The sequence below is a fragment of the Hyla sarda genome, unplaced genomic scaffold (genome assembly GCF_029499605.1).
Source record: "Hyla sarda isolate aHylSar1 unplaced genomic scaffold, aHylSar1.hap1 scaffold_289, whole genome shotgun sequence".
NCBI classification, from domain to species: Eukaryota; Metazoa; Chordata; class Amphibia; order Anura; family Hylidae; genus Hyla; species Hyla sarda.
This window is the reverse complement of record NW_026609597.1, coordinates 119,355-131,977: the sequence shown is the minus strand read 5'-3', so window position 1 is coordinate 131,977 and position 12,623 is coordinate 119,355. Positions and strand designations below refer to the sequence as shown.

At 50.0% G+C, this 12,623-nt stretch overlaps 3 non-coding genes and 1 pseudogene across 3 annotated transcripts; all 4 read left to right on the top strand.

Moving 5' to 3' along the window:
- The first annotated feature begins 1,649 nt into the window (after positions 1-1,649).
- Positions 1,650-1,840, top strand: LOC130326967 (U2 spliceosomal RNA). Its single transcript, XR_008871485.1, has one exon. It is a non-coding gene; the product is annotated as a U2 spliceosomal RNA (small nuclear RNA).
- A 2,090-nt stretch (positions 1,841-3,930) lies between these two features.
- LOC130326965 (U2 spliceosomal RNA) lies at positions 3,931-4,121 on the top strand. Its single transcript, XR_008871484.1, has one exon. It is a non-coding gene; the product is annotated as a U2 spliceosomal RNA (small nuclear RNA).
- A 2,084-nt stretch (positions 4,122-6,205) lies between these two features.
- Positions 6,206-6,396, top strand: LOC130326964 (U2 spliceosomal RNA). The gene has a single exon (XR_008871483.1). It is a non-coding gene; the product is annotated as a U2 spliceosomal RNA (small nuclear RNA).
- A 2,081-nt stretch (positions 6,397-8,477) lies between these two features.
- Positions 8,478-8,637, top strand: LOC130326935 (U2 spliceosomal RNA; annotated as a pseudogene).
- The last annotated feature ends 3,986 nt before the right edge of the window (positions 8,638-12,623 follow it).

Below are 12,623 nucleotides of genomic sequence, written 5' to 3'. Positions count from 1 at the left end.
CCGTACTAACTATGTAACTATGTAACATAACATGGGGGGGGGGGGGGTCTCCTGGCTGTTCACACAGGTGTGTCATTGCTGTACATTGACCATGCATTGCTTCTGTGGTATTGCAAAGGCAAAGACAAATGCTTCCAGCCATCCATTGCACTAATGGATTGGTCATCAGCTGGCTGTCTATGTCCCGCATCAATATAGACCAAAGTACAGAGGGTTAGGCTATGCTATTGTGCACCTACCTGATGCATCAGAAGGTGCGAGGCCCTTGCTAAATTCTGTGCACAGACTTTGAGATCTATACTTTAGACTGTATCTAAACCTGCTCCAACATGGACTGACATTCTGGCCTACTTTCAGCCGATGCGACTTGTCTGTCGCTGAACAGTCGCTTTTTATGTATTCAGCACCTATGTATAATGTTGTAAAAATGCTCTAGAAGCTAAAGTCGCAGAAATGTCACACATATTTGGCCTGCAACTTTCTGTGCGACAAATTCAGACAGGAAAAATCAGTATAAATCCTTAGAAAATTATCCCCCAGTGTCTCCATCTGCTGGCGGTATTGAATAAGCATTGCTGCACTGATGGGGTATGCATTAGACGAAAAAAAAGAAGAAAAAGAAGAATAATACGCCCAGAAAAGAGGCGAAAAGGAGAAAAACGTAAAAAAACTTGAAAAAAAAGTAAGAGGAAGAGAAGGGAAAAAAAGGTGGAAATGGGTTTAAAAGTGATTTCGGCGGAGAAATATATATATATATATATATATATATATATATACGCGCACACACACACATATATATAAACGTATTCTCCGTTGAGATATTGCAGCCGCTGCTGTGTCCAGGCCCAGGAGCCTTAGCACTGTGCTGTGATGTCACTCAATACCACTGACATCACTAGGTGTAAACAACATCTCTCCTTTGCTGTGTATGTGACTATGGAGCTGTTTGGTGATGTCGTCTATTATGGCCTTCATAGAAGCAACAGGAGATTGTTGCATCCATCTAGAACCCTCAGAACTACAGTGCTATGATGTCACTCACTTCCACAGGCCTTGCAGAGTGTAAACAACAACAACCCAGCTTTGTTGTGTATGTAACCATAGGGATTTGTGATGTCACCTAGAACCTTCACAGCAGCGACAGCTTTATGAGGAGCATCAGCACTGCTCTGCCTGAGCAGAACCATCACCGCCATAGGTTGTCAAATAACCCGGGTTTAACCCACACAGGTAAGTCCAATGGGGTGCAGGCATGTCCTCTATGCTTACAGCTTCCCGTGGGTGTTGGTTTGATACCGTTTGGGGACAGCCAAGGAGGCATCTGCAGGCAACAAAGGTAGGTGTGTGCTTGTGTGTGTGTTTCCTATGCAGATCCTAAGCCCAGTGTCACATGCAAGTAGGAGGAGTAAGAAGGGTTCCTGGCAAATCCGGGTTATGGATTGCATTTAAAAAGGCCCCGTGGGAGTGCAATGGGCCCCTGTCTTGCTGCTTAGCAATAATGGTATGGGTTTAGGTTCTGCTGTGTGTACTGGTGGTTGACTGCCCCCCAGCCCAGAGTGTGCATGGAAAATTGTCTGGCAGCCTCCCTGACAGCAAGCAGTGATAGTGCCCATGAAGGGCACCTTGTTGGGCCCGCCCCTTTCACGGTTATCGCTTCTCGGCCTTTTGGCTAAGATCAAGTGTAGTATCTGTTCTTATCAGTTTAATATCTGATACGTCCCCTATCTGGGGACCATATATTAAATGGATTTTTGAGAACGGGGGCCGATTTCGAAGCTTGCTTCCGTCGCCCTATGCATTGACCCGATATGGCAGTATCTTCGGGTACAGTGCACCACCCCCTTACAGGGTTAAAAAGAAAGATTCCTACTTTCATTGCTACCTGCTTGCTGGCTAGCCAGCTAGCCAGCCCTGTGGGCCTTGCTGCTGCTGCAGCCAAAAAACAAAAGGTGGTGCTGCTGCTGCTTCTGCTGCTTCTGCTTGTGTCTGGCCGCTGTTGGAGCGTCCAGGCACAGGACTTCTGCTGCTGCTGACTAAATGGCCTCCTTAATTGGATCATTTGAGTAGCCAGCACACCTGTGCAGGTAGGGCATGACATGATAGGCAGCTGCCTTGATAGCGGGTGGGTGCTGAATGTTCCTAATTGACAAAATAAGATTAATGCTTATGAAGAAATATAAAATCTCATCCCTTCCCCAATATCGCGCCACACCCCTACCCCTTAATTCCCTGGTTGAACTTGATGGACATATGTCTTTTTTCGACCGTACTAACTATGTAACTATGTAACATAACATGGGGGGGGGGGGGGGGGGGTCTCCTGGCTGTTCACACAGGTGTGTCATTGCTGTACATTGACCATGCATTGCTTCTGTGGTATTGCAAAGGCAAAGACAAATGCTTCCAGCCATCCATTGCACTAATGGATTGGTCATCAGCTGGCTGTCTATGTCCCGCATCAATATAGACCAAAGTACAGAGGGTTAGGCTATGCTATTGTGCACCTACCTGATGCATCAGAAGGTGCGAGGCCCTTGCTAAATTCTGTGCACAGACTTTGAGATCTATACTTTAGACTGTATCTAAACCTGCTCCAACATGGACTGACATTCTGGCCTACTTTCAGCCGATGCGACTTGTCTGTCGCTGAACAGTCGCTTTTTATGTATTCAGCACCTATGTATAATGTTGTAAAAATGCTCTAGAAGCTAAAGTCGCAGAAATGTCACACATATTTGGCCTGCAACTTTCTGTGCGACAAATTCAGACAGGAAAAATCAGTATAAATCCTTAGAAAATTATCCCCCAGTGTCTCCATCTGCTGGCGGTATTGAATAAGCATTGCTGCACTGATGGGGTATGCATTAGACGAAAAAAAAGAAGAAAAAGAAGAATAATACGCCCAGAAAAGAGGCGAAAAGGAGAAAAACGTAAAAAAACGTGAAAAAAAAGTAAGAGGAAGAGAAGGGAAAAAAAGGTGGAAATGGGTTTAAAAGTGATTTCGGCGGAGAAATATATATATATATATATATATATATATATATATATATATATACGCGCACACACACACATATATATATAAACGTATTCTCCGTTGAGATATTGCAGCCGCTGCTGTGTCCAGGCCCAGGAGCCTTAGCACTGTGCTGTGATGTCACTCAATACCACTGACATCACTAGGTGTAAACAACATCTCTCCTTTGCTGTGTATGTGACTATGGAGCTGTTTGGTGATGTCGTCTATTATGGCCTTCATAGAAGCAACAGGAGATTGTTGCATCCATCTAGAACCCTCAGAACTACAGTGCTATTATGTCACTCACTTCCACAGGCCTTGCAGAGTGTAAACAACAACAACCCAGCTTTGTTGTGTATGTAACCATAGGGATTTGTGATGTCACCTAGAACCTTCACAGCAGCGACAGCTTTATGAGGAGCATCAGCACTGCTCTGCCTGAGCAGAACCATCACCGCCATAGGTTGTCAAATAACCCGGGTTTAACCCACACAGGTAAGTCCAATGGGGTGCAGGCATGTCCTCTATGCTTACAGCTTCCCGTGGGTGTTGGTTTGATACCGTTTGGGGACAGCCAAGGAGGCATCTGCAGGCAACAAAGGTAGGTGTGTGCTTGTGTGTGTGTTTCCTATGCAGATCCTAAGCCCAGTGTCACATGCAAGTAGGAGGAGTAAGAAGGGTTCCTGGCAAATCCGGGTTATGGATTGCATTTAAAAAGGCCCCGTGGGAGTGCAATGGGCCCCTGTCTTGCTGCTTAGCAATAATGGTATGGGTTTAGGTTCTGCTGTGTGTACTGGTGGTTGACTGCCCCCCAGCCCAGAGTGTGCATGGAAAATTGTCTGGCAGCCTCCCTGACAGCAAGCAGTGATAGTGCCCATGAAGGGCACCTTGTTGGGCCCGCCCCTTTCACGGTTATCGCTTCTCGGCCTTTTGGCTAAGATCAAGTGTAGTATCTGTTCTTATCAGTTTAATATCTGATACGTCCCCTATCTGGGGACCATATATTAAATGGATTTTTGAGAACGGGGGCCGATTTCGAAGCTTGCTTCCGTCGCCCTATGCATTGACCCGATATGGCAGTATCTTCGGGTACAGTGCACCACCCCCTTACAGGGTTAAAAAGAAAGATTCCTACTTTCATTGCTACCTGCTTGCTGGCTAGCCAGCTAGCCAGCCCTGTGGGCCTTGCTGCTGCTGCAGCCAAAAAACAAAAGGTGGTGCTGCTGCTGCTTCTGCTGCTTCTGCTTCTGCTTGTGTCTGGCCGCTGTTGGAGCGTCCAGGCACAGGACTTCTGCTGCTGCTGACTAAATGGCCTCCTTAATTGGATCATTTGAGTAGCCAGCACACCTGTGCAGGTAGGGCATGACATGATAGGCAGCTGCCTTGATAGCGGGTGGGTGCTGAATGTTCCTAATTGACAAAATAAGATTAATGCTTATGAAGAAATATAAAATCTCATCCCTTCCCCAATATCGCGCCACACCCCTACCCCTTAATTCCCTGGTTGAACTTGATGGACATATGTCTTTTTTCGACCGTACTAACTATGTAACTATGTAACATAACATGGGGGGGGGGGGGGGTCTCCTGGCTGTTCACACAGGTGTGTCATTGCTGTACATTGACCATGCATTGCTTCTGTGGTATTGCAAAGGCAAAGACAAATGCTTCCAGCCATCCATTGCACTAATGGATTGGTCATCAGCTGGCTGTCTATGTCCCGCATCAATATAGACCAAAGTACAGAGGGTTAGGCTATGCTATTGTGCACCTACCTGATGCATCAGAAGGTGCGAGGCCCTTGCTAAATTCTGTGCACAGACTTTGAGATCTATACTTTAGACTGTATCTAAACCTGCTCCAACATGGACTGACATTCTGGCCTACTTTCAGCCGATGCGACTTGTCTGTCGCTGAACAGTCGCTTTTTATGTATTCAGCACCTATGTATAATGTTGTAAAAATGCTCTAGAAGCTAAAGTCGCAGAAATGTCACACATATTTGGCCTGCAACTTTCTGTGCGACAAATTCAGACAGGAAAAATCAGTATAAATCCTTAGAAAATTATCCCCCAGTGTCTCCATCTGCTGGCGGTATTGAATAAGCATTGCTGCACTGATGGGGTATGCATTAGACGAAAAAAAAGAAGAAAAAGAAGAATAATACGCCCAGAAAAGAGGCGAAAAGGAGAAAAACGTAAAAAAACGTGAAAAAAAAGTAAGAGGAAGAGAAGGGAAAAAAAGGTGGAAATGGGTTTAAAAGTGATTTCGGCGGAGAAATATATATATATATATATATATATATATATATATATACGCGCACACACACACATATATATAAACGTATTCTCCGTTGAGATATTGCAGCCGCTGCTGTGTCCAGGCCCAGGAGCCTTAGCACTGTGCTGTGATGTCACTCAATACCACTGACATCACTAGGTGTAAACAACATCTCTCCTTTGCTGTGTATGTGACTATGGAGCTGTTTGGTGATGTCGTCTATTATGGCCTTCATAGAAGCAACAGGAGATTGTTGCATCCATCTAGAACCCTCAGAACTACAGTGCTATGATGTCACTCACTTCCACAGGCCTTGCAGAGTGTAAACAACAACAACCCAGCTTTGTTGTGTATGTAACCATAGGGATTTGTGATGTCACCTAGAACCTTCACAGCAGCGACAGCTTTATGAGGAGCATCAGCACTGCTCTGCCTGAGCAGAACCATCACCGCCATAGGTTGTCAAATAACCCGGGTTTAACCCACACAGGTAAGTCCAATGGGGTGCAGGCATGTCCTCTATGCTTACAGCTTCCCGTGGGTGTTGGTTTGATACCGTTTGGGGACAGCCAAGGAGGCATCTGCAGGCAACAAAGGTAGGTGTGTGCTTGTGTGTGTGTTTCCTATGCAGATCCTAAGCCCAGTGTCACATGCAAGTAGGAGGAGTAAGAAGGGTTCCTGGCAAATCCGGGTTATGGATTGCATTTAAAAAGGCCCCGTGGGAGTGCAATGGGCCCCTGTCTTGCTGCTTAGCAATAATGGTATGGGTTTAGGTTCTGCTGTGTGTACTGGTGGTTGACTGCCCCCCAGCCCAGAGTGTGCATGGAAAATTGTCTGGCAGCCTCCCTGACAGCAAGCAGTGATAGTGCCCATGAAGGGCACCTTGTTGGGCCCGCCCCTTTCACGGTTATCGCTTCTCGGCCTTTTGGCTAAGATCAAGTGTAGTATCTGTTCTTATCAGTTTAATATCTGATACGTCCCCTATCTGGGGACCATATATTAAATGGATTTTTGAGAACGGGGGCCGATTTCGAAGCTTGCTTCCGTCGCCCTATGCATTGACCCGATATGGCAGTATCTTCGGGTACAGTGCACCACCCCCTTACAGGGTTAAAAAGAAAGATTCCTACTTTCATTGCTACCTGCTTGCTGGCTAGCCAGCTAGCCAGCCCTGTGGGCCTTGCTGCTGCTGCAGCCAAAAAACAAAAGGTGGTGCTGCTGCTGCTTCTGCTGCTTCTGCTTCTGCTTGTGTCTGGCCGCTGTTGGAGCGTCCAGGCACAGGACTTCTGCTGCTGCTGACTAAATGGCCTCCTTAATTGGATCATTTGAGTAGCCAGCACACCTGTGCAGGTAGGGCATGACATGATAGGCAGCTGCCTTGATAGCGGGTGGGTGCTGAATGTTCCTAATTGACAAAATAAGATTAATGCTTATGAAGAAATATAAAATCTCATCCCTTCCCCAATATCGCGCCACACCCCTACCCCTTAATTCCCTGGTTGAACTTGATGGACATATGTCTTTTTTCGACCGTACTAACTATGTAACTATGTAACATAACATGGGGGGGGGGGGGGTCTCCTGGCTGTTCACACAGGTGTGTCATTGCTGTACATTGACCATGCATTGCTTCTGTGGTATTGCAAAGGCAAAGACAAATGCTTCCAGCCATCCATTGCACTAATGGATTGGTCATCAGCTGGCTGTCTATGTCCCGCATCAATATAGACCAAAGTACAGAGGGTTAGGCTATGCTATTGTGCACCTACCTGATGCATCAGAAGGTGCGAGGCCCTTGCTAAATTCTGTGCACAGACTTTGAGATCTATACTTTAGACTGTATCTAAACCTGCTCCAACATGGACTGACATTCTGGCCTACTTTCAGCCGATGCGACTTGTCTGTCGCTGAACAGTCGCTTTTTATGTATTCAGCACCTATGTATAATGTTGTAAAAATGCTCTAGAAGCTAAAGTCGCAGAAATGTCACACATATTTGGCCTGCAACTTTCTGTGCGACAAATTCAGACAGGAAAAATCAGTATAAATCCTTAGAAAATTATCCCCCAGTGTCTCCATCTGCTGGCGGTATTGAATAAGCATTGCTGCACTGATGGGGTATGCATTAGACGAAAAAAAAGAAGAAAAAGAAGAATAATACGCCCAGAAAAGAGGCGAAAAGGAGAAAAACGTAAAAAAACGTGAAAAAAAAGTAAGAGGAAGAGAAGGGAAAAAAAGGTGGAAATGGGTTTAAAAGTGATTTCGGCGGAGAAATATATATATATATATATATATATATATATATATACGCGCACACACACACATATATATAAACGTATTCTCCGTTGAGATATTGCAGCCGCTGCTGTGTCCAGGCCCAGGAGCCTTAGCACTGTGCTGTGATGTCACTCAATACCACTGACATCACTAGGTGTAAACAACATCTCTCCTTTGCTGTGTATGTGACTATGGAGCTGTTTGGTGATGTCGTCTATTATGGCCTTCATAGAAGCAACAGGAAATTGTTGCATCCATCTAGAACCCTCAGAACTACAGTGCTATGATGTCACTCACTTCCACAGGCCTTGCAGAGTGTAAACAACAACAACCCAGCTTTGTTGTGTATGTAACCATAGGGATTTGTGATGTCACCTAGAACCTTCACAGCAGCGACAGCTTTATGAGGAGCATCAGCACTGCTCTGCCTGAGCAGAACCATCACCGCCATAGGTTGTCAAATAACCCGGGTTTAACCCACACAGGTAAGTCCAATGGGGTGCAGGCATGTCCTCTATGCTTACAGCTTCCCGTGGGTGTTGGTTTGATACCGTTTGGGGACAGCCAAGGAGGCATCTGCAGGCAACAAAGGTAGGTGTGTGCTTGTGTGTGTGTTTCCTATGCAGATCCTAAGCCCAGTGTCACATGCAAGTAGGAGGAGTAAGAAGGGTTCCTGGCAAATCCGGGTTATGGATTGCATTTAAAAAGGCCCCGTGGGAGTGCAATGGGTCCCTGTCTTGCTGCTTAGCAATAATGGTATGGGTTTAGGTTCTGCTGTGTGTACTGGTGGTTGACTGCCCCCCAGCCCAGAGTGTGCATGGAAAATTGTCTGGCAGCCTCCCTGACAGCAAGCAGTGATAGTGCCCATGAAGGGCACCTTGTTGGGCCCGCCCCTTTCACGGTTATCGCTTCTCGGCCTTTTGGCTAAGATCAAGTGTAGTATCTGTTCTTATCAGTTTTCATGCTGGTGGGGATGGGTGCTGCATGGAGGATGCAGGTGTACCAGGGCTTTCCGGGGCTGGTTCTGAGGAATCAGCTCGACGGCTGCCCCGATGTGACCTGTTCCCTCCGGGTCTCGCCATGAGGCTGAGAGGGTCTAGAGCCGAGGTACTTTTGTGCCTCGGGGAGTGGTGACCCCGAGGTGCCGAAACTCACTGGGAGAATAGACTCACTGAGTTGAAGCACGGGCACCATAATCTCTTCACCTTGTGGCACTCACCTCTTGATTCCCGGCCTTCTGGCTAGGATCAGAGAAATTTTTATAGATCCGGCCGGATGTCCGGGCAGTATATCTGCACACATTCACTTATTTATTTCTTTTTTGTCTCACTGTGTCACTTTTTGCGTGTTGTGTGTTCACAGGATTGGTCAGGATGCGGTAGCCCTTCTGGGTGTCCCTCCTGGCGGTCTAGGGGAGGTGTGTGTGTGGCCATTAGGTTCCGCACCTCCCTGCAAACACCCCGGGTACTCCTGCTTTGGCAGGGTACCTACCGTAATCGGCTCTGCGGGCAGATACCTTGGCTAACGCCAAGGGGGATGCCGGGAGCATTTGTGGTCCCCTAGTAGCTTCGGCGAAAAGGGACATCGAACCTGGAACCTCGCAGGTACCTTTTGGTCCGGAGGCGAAGGGTAAGGTTTGTTGGGGGGCCTCTCTCCTATCGGAGAAGGGCTTGCGATAGACCGCATCCTTTGTGCACGTTTTTTTAGTGTAACACGTTTGCACTTTTTCTTGCACTTTGGGTGAATCGAAAGCACGTTCCTCGGCTTTAGATAAAAAAAATCTGTTCTTACCTGGCAGGGGAGATACCATGATCACTACGGTCTGAAGAACTCCAAGCATTGTGGTAGAGATTTTGCGTAGTACGATTGCAGTACTTTTCGTTCTTATTAGAACCGCATTTCTCTAGAGCATACCACCTGAAGATCGTCTCCTGCCTGCCTCGGAACATCTGAAGAAGGAGAAGATCTTGAAGACTGCAGCTCCGGAAGAAGCCGACGAAGAACCTGGAAGAAGGGAATCGGCGGTGAATTCCGGAACAGCGGCGAAGAGGAAGGCGGCGCAGAATCTTTTCGAAGAAACTCGCTGCCTCTGGAGAAGGATTTGCATAGCTCCTCCCACCGGGACCGGATCTGCATAGCTCCTCCCACCCGGGAAAGAAGACTTTGCGAAGCCTCTCTCCACAAGCAAGCAAGGAAGCGGAAAAGAGCCTGCTGGAAGAAGCCATGGCCTCAACCAGCAAGTCCACCCAGGAGGCTGCAGGGCAAGGCCTGGAGGTCCAGCCCCAACCACAGCAAGCTTCAACCTCCACCACGGCAAGGCAGAAGGGCGGCAGAATTCCTAACCTGGAAGCTCCAACCCTGGAGCCCTGGATGAGGCAGACTGTTGCCTTGAAGCTCAAGCCCGTGGACGGAAGGGTGCCGGACATGTCCCACGACGTGTTCTGCAAGAAGATGCTGGCGGATCAAGGCTTCCCCACGGCTGACACCCTGGGAATAGCAACCTTCTTTTCGGGAATCTTCTACATCACCTTTGCCACCATTGGGACCTGTAGAAGATACTGGGAGGTGGTGAAAGCGGCGAGTCCCGAATCCCCTTTCTCTCGCTTTGTGGGCAACTGCCTTATTCAAAGAGAGGAGAGGCGGGTGACGGTCTCAATGCGGAACCCACACACCCCAGGCACGGACATCTCGACCTTCCTGAAGCGCTTCTGCACCGTGGTGAGGGAGCCCACCCGCATCCTGAACTCACTCGGATACTGGACCTGCAAGTGGTCTGTGGTCGTCAGACTCAACAAGAACCCTGCTTCTCCAGACGGACTACAGCACCTGCCAACGACATTTTCCTTGGGCAACTCCACAGGACTTATCTTCTACCCGGACATGCCGCAGACCTGCAGGAGATGTGGCAAGATGGGCCACGAGGGCAAGGACTGTACGGAGGATGCCTGCAGGTATTGCCGTGTGACAGGTCACACGACCAAGGACTGCCCCAAGAGCAAGACCTGCAACCTCTGCGGACTGGCAGCCCACAGCTACAAGGACTGCCCCCAGAGGGAGAGAACATGGGCATCTGTGGCAGCGAGAGCACCGAAGCCAGCCCCAGCTCCGGAGCCAACACCACGGATGGCCAAGCCGACCAAGGAGGGTAAGAAGGCGAAAGCCACCACCCCTGCCCCGTCCCGCCCCTCCCCTGCCCCTCCCGCCCCATCCCCTGCCCCTCCCGCCCCATCTCCTGCCCCATCCCGCCCCACCCCTGCCCCATCCCGTCCCACCCCTGCCCCTCCTGCCCCATCCCGTCCCACCCCTGCCCCTCCTGCCCCATCCCGTCCCACCCCCGCCCCTCCTGCCCCATCCCGCCCCACCCCTGCCCCCCGTACCCCACCCCGGCCCACCCCTGCCCCCCGTACCCCACCCCGGCCCACCCCTGCCCCGTCCTCCCCTGCCCGGCCCACCCCTGCCCCGTCCTCCCCTGCCCGGCCCACCCCCTGCCCCGTCCTCCCCTGCCCGGCCCACCCCTGCCCCATCCTCCCCTGCCCGGGCACTCTCTCCTGCCCCCCGCCCCACCCAGCCTCCTTTCTCTCCTGGCCCAGCAGCACCTAACCCCCCTCCAGCTGCTGGTGCCCGCCCTTCGGAGGACTTTCCTGTGCTTCCTCCCCCAGGTACCATACAGAGGAAGAGGAAAGGAAGGGACAACGTATCAGAAGAGTCCCACAAAAGAAAGATAATCGAGACCTGCGAAACCCCTCAAGCTTCAGATGAGGAGGAGGATATGGAGCAGGTCTGCGAGGGCCTTGAGGCTTCAGAAGGAGAGGAGGTGATGGAGCAGGCCCAAGTGGAGCAGGTCCAAGCAGAGCCAGTCCAAGCTCAATCTATGGAGGAGCTGCTGCAGGACCCAGAGGTTAAGAAAATCCTGGACACTCCGTCCAACACGGTCTACGACGAGTTCTTGGAAGGGCGCTACGAGAAGCCACAGGAGCCGACAGGCGCCAGAGAAGAGGACCCGTCCGACCAGACTGGTAACTAGTATCAGAACTAACCTCTCTTTTTATTCCCATGGCTGATCTCAACATCTTCTGCATTAATGTGAGGAGTATTAGAGCTTGGTTTAGATTTCAGACTGTTCTTACGTTCTTAGATTCCCAGAGGTGTGATGTTTACATGTTGCAGGAATGTGCTTTGTCTGCTTCTAGGTCTTACAACCATCTGGCCAGGCAGTGGCCTCACGGCCCTTCCTACTGGTCTGGTGGGGGCGACAATAGGTCTGCGGGGGTGGCCATCCTGATCAGGGGAGGTAACTTTGCACTTGATTCCGTCCGGGAGCTCGTCTGTGGCAGACTTCTTGTCGCAGACGGTTCCTGGGCGGGTGAGCCCGTGCGGCTCATCAACGTGTATGCCTCCCCTGAGAGGGATGTCCGACTGGAGGTTCTCCAGGCCCTGCGGGCTGAACTCGCCACCACTAGAGCAGTAGTGTTGGGTGGTGACTTCAACTGCCCCATTGAGGTGGACGGGCGCAGTTCTGGCACATCCGCCAACCTGGACGTGACGTCTAAACTGCTGATTGAGATGGTGACGGAGGCATCCTTGCAGGACGTTGTCGGGTCCATCGGGAACGGCTCCGTAAACTATACGTGGAGCCGCCCCGATGGCTCGCTCCGTTCTCGGATAGACTTCATCTTCACTTCGAGAGCAGTCAGAAAGGTGTCGTACTCTATGGTCCCCTGCTTCTTCTCTGACCACAGGGCCATTCGATTCCGGGGGACTCTGGGCCATGGATTCCCACCTGGCCCGGGCTCCTGGAAGTTGAATTGTGCCCTGTTGGAGCAGAGGGAGGTCATGGAGGAACTTAGGGATGCGTACCTTGTATGGCGAAATGACAAATGTCTGTTCAAGTGCATCAGCGATTGGTGGGAATATGTTAAAGTCGAATTCCGTTGTTTCTTTCAGGCAAAAGGCAGACAACAGGCGTGTGCGAAGAAGTGGGACTTGAGGAAACTGCAGCGCGAGCTGCGGTCCCTGCAGGACCTGCTCCAGTGTGGCTGGGACGTCAGGG